The sequence below is a fragment of the Empidonax traillii genome, unplaced genomic scaffold (genome assembly GCF_003031625.1).
Source record: "Empidonax traillii isolate 1590-97213 ecotype Southwest subspecies unplaced genomic scaffold, ASM303162v1 scaffold46:size3806547, whole genome shotgun sequence".
Taxonomy (NCBI): Eukaryota; Metazoa; Chordata; class Aves; order Passeriformes; family Tyrannidae; genus Empidonax; species Empidonax traillii.
The window spans coordinates 674,994-680,787 of NW_020955239.1; the positions used below are offsets into that span (position 1 = coordinate 674,994).

Genomic DNA, 5,794 nt, shown 5'->3' on the forward strand with positions numbered 1-5,794 from the left:
AAAAAAAGAAAAAAAAAGTAACCATGACTTTCCTCATACTTTCCAAAACAATATAAGCTTCACCTCTGAGCTTGGAACAACTACTTGACATTTCAACTCAGCTCATTTTTTAGCGGTAAGCCACTGAAATTGTTGTTTAGGTTGAAATACCATCTCACCATAATATTAATACAGACATAGAATAAATACATACATTCTGGCAAAAATAAACCAGAATTTGTTGCTCCTACTGGCCACATCACATTTATATGAGTTGCATGCTCTAATAAAATGTTAAATGGAAGGGAAGCCTCTTTTGAGAGCAGACCTTTTCACCAAGTGGTGAACTGGGGATCCCTGACATCTGAAAGCAGCAGGACAACTTATTACACTGTAGGAAAACACATTTCTCTTGACAGTGGTGATCCAGTCTGAGGCCTCACAAGCCACATACTGGTGCACTAAAGAGACATGTGTTAGACAAGCTGTTTTGTCCCTTGGCTATCACCCTCCTGAGCACTGAGCAGATCTGGATTGGGCTGGCTTAGAAAAAAAGTCAGATGAAAGCAGTGAAGTTAAGCCAAGTCAAAACACAACTTTGGTGCAATTCCACCAAGTCCAAGTTATGCTAACAAAACTTCATCAGCAGTGAGCCTGTCCTACTCTGCCCAGCCCAAGCCACACTTTCAAGCATTAGTTGCAGCATTTGGCTTTCAGTTTTCTGTACCTCTTTGCTATTTATTTTGCAAGGTAGCTAACTATGTATTTTATCATTATTTGAGCTTTTTTTTTTCTATAAATAAAGATGCTGAGCAACAATACACTGAAATGGCCAAAAACTTGAAAGAAGTATTCTACCTCTCACTTAGATAGATCTCAAACTTCAGCCTTATCATGGGGCTGTTTACTGGTTGTCAAGTCAACTAAATTCATGGGCAGCGCTGAGAACGAGCTCACAAATAAATACCCACAGCTAGGGCTGCTCAGAGCACTGGAGCACGTGTAGAGTAACAGGGAACATCACGTACCATGCAAGCACAGCAATCTTTAAACATTCTTAACACTTACTCCAAAACCAGATTTCTTCCAGCAAAGTCAGTAATTCCTTCCTCAGGACCATGAATGTGCCCAAGCATGAAACATTAAAGTAAAGTTGGTTTTAAGTTGCTAGAGGAAGAGAGAAAAGGAAAGAAACCTCAAAACATTGTCTCTGGTCAAAGAACCTCTTACTCCTCCTTGAAATGACTGGCAAAAACTAAACAAAAAGAAAAAGTGTGCTGTTGAGAGTGAAGCAGAGATATTGGTATGTTTCTGAAGGAACTCGAGGCATATGCAAATAAAGTTTCAGACTGCTGGAGTCAACTCAACTCAGCTCTAGCAACTCCACTAAAGCAAGTGTGCCCTGCAGGCTCCAGAGGGATGCTAGGCTGTGCACATTCTGGGGTGTCTGGTTTCCAACACTGATTCAAGGGGACCACTCTAAATCCTGATGCTCTAGCTGTTTTTCATCAACCTTTTCTCAGGAAAACCTGCACTGACTTCAGTGGGAAGTTGGACGAGAAATAAGAAATACCACCAACTAGCAGGGAGACCTCAATTCGGTTCAACACACCTACAGCAAGGCTGAAATGCAGTTGTTTCTGGATTCTTAACAGAAAAACCTCTGGCCTGTATTTGCCTCACTTACAAGATTTCTTTTGTACACTGGCCTAAGTATACACCAGAGAAGAAATGCTAAAACTTGGAGCTCTTCAGCTGCGCTAATGGGAATATCAGCACGAAATGTATATAAATTGTGTTTACAAAATATGCCCATACCGTCCCCGGAGCGTGGCAGTCGGCCCGCACACAGCCAGCTGCTCAACAGCACAAGTTGGTGGAAGGACTGGCTGGCCAAAGCATCTACTCCTGACGGAAAGTATCAGTAACTCCTTTGTGTCTCCACAGAGCAAACAGGATTTCGGCTTTGCTAATCTCACCGAATTTGGATGAATAAAACACCAAGTTCCATAAAAATACAGCAGTAATTACAGAGGGAGCAAAGTTGTGTAAAAAGCTCATTTTCTGGTTTGCTTGACAAAGTATATTAGGATTCAGGTTGCATAAAACTGAACAAAAACTGAACAAAAACCTGAACACTTTAAATTCCTCCTAAAAAACTAAATCTCCCCCTTTCAAAATCTCTCATTTATGAATGTTTTAAGGAATCTCCCCCACCTTTTTCCTTTAAAAATAAATTCTTAACAATTCTCAAAATACATCCTTAGTTTACAAAGAGAAATTAAAATATTGCACAGGAAAGTATCAAAACAAAACATTACCTCTCTTTTGGAAAGACAGACTTTTTCCTTGCAACAATTTAATACATTTGGCATCAATTCACTGTTTCTATTGACGTGACTTAGCATTTTCAGGCAAAAAAGTTTTGCAGCAGTGTTTATCTAAATAACGCAGTGCTAAAGACAGCACAAGTAGGGGGAAAAAAAAATCTCATCTCCCTTAACTAAAATGTGACTCGGTATCAGAAATATTGCTGCCATAAGGCTACTTGGCTACACACCTCTGATTGTTAGCTGCTGTCTGGCTCCCCCCATCCTATTAGAAGGCACCAGCGTTCTGGTTCAGGAAACTTTTACGGGTGGCGTACACAAAGCGCGTCTAATTTCTACCTCGCACTTCATCCTCTCTTCCTTCAGCACAACGTTTCATTTTCTTACAGCCTTAACTTCCCCCGTTTGCTCACCTAAATGCAGAAAAGCCCAGCACAGGAATCGCTGCCTGACAGCTTTTCAAACTCGGTGTGAAGAAGGTGCCCAAATCAAATAAATAAATAAACAGGGGAAAGTTTGTGAAAGTGAAACAAACGGCAAGAAGCAGCAGCAGCGGCTGCAGGCAGCTCTGCACTTCTGCTTAGACTGATACAGGTGTATCCCAACTTCACCCACTCAGGCAGGAGATACAGAAAGACATGCTCGAGTATATACAGACACACCAAGAAGTGCCAGGGCAAAGGAAGAAGTAAAAGAGAGAAATAAAATCAAAAGGTGTTATTTATTTTTACAACTCGACAATGAACTTCAATTTTGGCAGAGGATTAAAAACAGCCCTGGGAAATGATTAAGTTTTTTTTTTTTTTCTTTTCTATAAAGCTTCAGCACAAAAAGAGAGATTATAAAGGGGATATGCTCACACAGGCACACATAAAATAGGGGGGACTAAGGAGAAGGAAATGAAAGGAAAAGAAAACAAACAGCCTCCTAACAGGCCCATACTGCTAACGGGAGTCCAAATAAAGAGTCATATGATATCTGATAGTGCAGGACACGTCGCCAGGAGCTGGAGCGGATTGCCTGCAGGAAGAAAGAGCCAGTGTGTTACTGCTCAAAGAGCTTTTCTTTCCCCTTTTTTTAATTTTTTTTCCCCCCTCTTTCTCTTTTCTCCTGTACTGTGAATGTGCTACTCTCAGGTCAGCTCCACGGAGTCCCCAAAAGACAGCTACCGTCTTTCTTCCTACTTCTGGACGCAGTGACAGGCGCTGGAAGATGCCTTCTAGTTGAGATTGAGGGGGCATAATCTAGGTTTCAGCTCTGTTCTGTCCTCTCTCTTCTGTCACCATCTCCAAGGTTGCAGATACAAAATACTCACAAAAGCATGTTAGATTTAAAAAAAAATCAAGGGGGAGTAGGGGAGAATAAAAAAGACTAAGGCAGAAAAAAATTAGACTGCTTATCCTACAGAAAACTTCAAAGATCAAGTCCCCTTTCTGTGCTCTTTTGCTTACTTTTCCTGTGATTTTTTTCCCCCCCTTTTCAGAGAGAGCAAAGGAGAAAAGTCACAGAAAACATTCAGACCATGAAAAACATCAGGAGTTGGGAAAAATCTCTGGAGGAATGAGGAAAGCGAGGATTTTAGGTAAAAGAGAGGCATTTGTAATTTGCCAAAAGTTGTTCTATTTGTTATGTTTGCCAAGAGAACGACTAACTCTTTTTGCTGGTTCATCCCTCTCGGCCAAGCATTTCACATTAAACTGGGGAGCCCGCAAAGTACTTTCGACCGGGCACCACTATTGCTGTTACCCGTGGAAAGGCAGAGCACCTGGGTGACCTGCAGTGAAGGAACCTGGTCTTGGAGCAGGGGACTTCAGCCCACGATAACCCCCCAACTTCTGCTGGGAAAGCTGTGCCCACCACAGCTTTGGAGAGGAAAGAGTCCCAGCTAATGAAGCTGGAGAGTTATGAGCCCCCAGACTGGATACCGGCATGAAAACAAAACTGTGTTTTAACTGGTGGTTTCACTTGTCGTGGACAGTTTCCCTTCACTTCTGCAAAGGATGGGCTGTATCCTGCAGGACGTTTTGCCACTGTAGGGTAGTGGGATTTTTAAAGCAGTGCAAGCAGAGCCCAAGAATGGATTTTTCCCCTTTTCATCCTATAAGATGTAAATGGACTGATTCTCCGTGTACACTTACACAACACACAGGTGTTGCTTAAAAACAGTGGCACAAATGCATACGTGATACCTATGTTGCTGTAACAGACAACCTCTCCTGAGGGAAGCCTGCAGCATGAAAATAAAAATCAAGGTATTACAGTAATAGTGCTCTGCATCCAGAAACAATCGTCATAACTCTATAATGATTTGATCTAGATCTGGGTATAAATCGCTTGTGGTTTTTAGGGGGGACATAGTATCAAAACCAAGAGTTTCCTCTCTTGTTTTCTGTACCTCTGCTATATGATGCTGGTCTTAGACTGGCAATTTGTCAAAGCCAGGAAAATACAAATCAATAAAGGAAGGAAAGCAGAATTTGGGTAAAGAAAGCACTTCCTAAAGCTACTGAATTCACAACAGTATATATTCTCAAACATCCTAACCACTGTTCAGGAGAAACTGTAAAGAAGCTGTCCTGTATGCTATATACTATATGCAATTAAAAATCAAATCTAAACACCTCCTTAATGCGATGCGCTATTCCCTTCTCTATTGCATGTGCCTTTTTCATGTACAAATAGACAAAGAGTGTATCTAGAAGAAATACGTTCAGAAGAACAAAAAATCTACAGTGCAAGGGGGTCTATCCTGAAACCCTCAGTCTGGGGCTCAACTAAAGAACTAAACTCAGAAGGTGAAATGGAGCCATTTGAGAGAGGGTCCCACCGAACAGGAGGAACAAGCAAACAAACAAATAAACAAAAAAATCCCAGAGCTCCGACTAATCATTCGAGCTGCCAGTGAGAGGTGACTTTTAGACAGATGGTCAGGGAAAAGCTGGGTCGGTGGACACAGACGTTAGTGCCCCATCTGTATTTTAGGATCCTAGCTTCAACAAGCCATTACCAACTTTTTTTCTAAGTGACAGAAAGTGAAAGGTTTCTGTTCCCACTCATTTGTTTCTTTTCTACCATAACCACCCCACTTCCCTCCTTTTTTTTTTCCTTAGTAAGAATTTGGTTTTTGATTTTTTTAAGTAAACAGAAACTGTTTGCAATATAACTTTTATGGGGAAAAAAAAAAAGATGCTAGGTAAGTTGGCAAAACAGCAACTGGAATTTAAAGAGAGAGTTAAAAAAAAGGGAGAAAAGAACAACATACCAAACTCACTTGGTCTTGTCCCCTTTCCATTCCTGTTCTTATTAATTCCAAATTATAATTTGGAGGTAAGGGAACTGCATTTCCTTTCAATCTATTTTGTTGCTGCCACACATTCTGTGCTTTGCTACTCTCTTTCTTTTTAGGAGGGGGAAAAAAATCCCTAATAAAAATAGAAAAACATATCTCAGGCGTTAAGCTCGCTCTCCCCCTTTCCTTTGTAAAG

General features: G+C 41.1%; 1 protein-coding gene across 15 annotated transcripts in view; it reads right to left on the reverse strand.

Moving 5' to 3' along the window:
- The window catches only part of ZBTB20 (zinc finger and BTB domain containing 20), a 502,030-nt gene that overhangs the window by 108,579 nt on the left and 387,657 nt on the right, over nucleotides 1-5,794 (reverse strand). Inside the window, exon 2 of one of the 15 annotated variants that reach the window (XM_027878844.1) lies at nucleotides 5,572-5,731. The exons of the other annotated variants lie outside the window; for them this stretch is intronic. The gene's annotated coding sequence lies outside the window, so the exon portion shown is untranslated. The remainder of the gene's footprint in view (nucleotides 1-5,571; nucleotides 5,732-5,794) is intronic. 15 annotated transcript variants of the gene reach the window in all.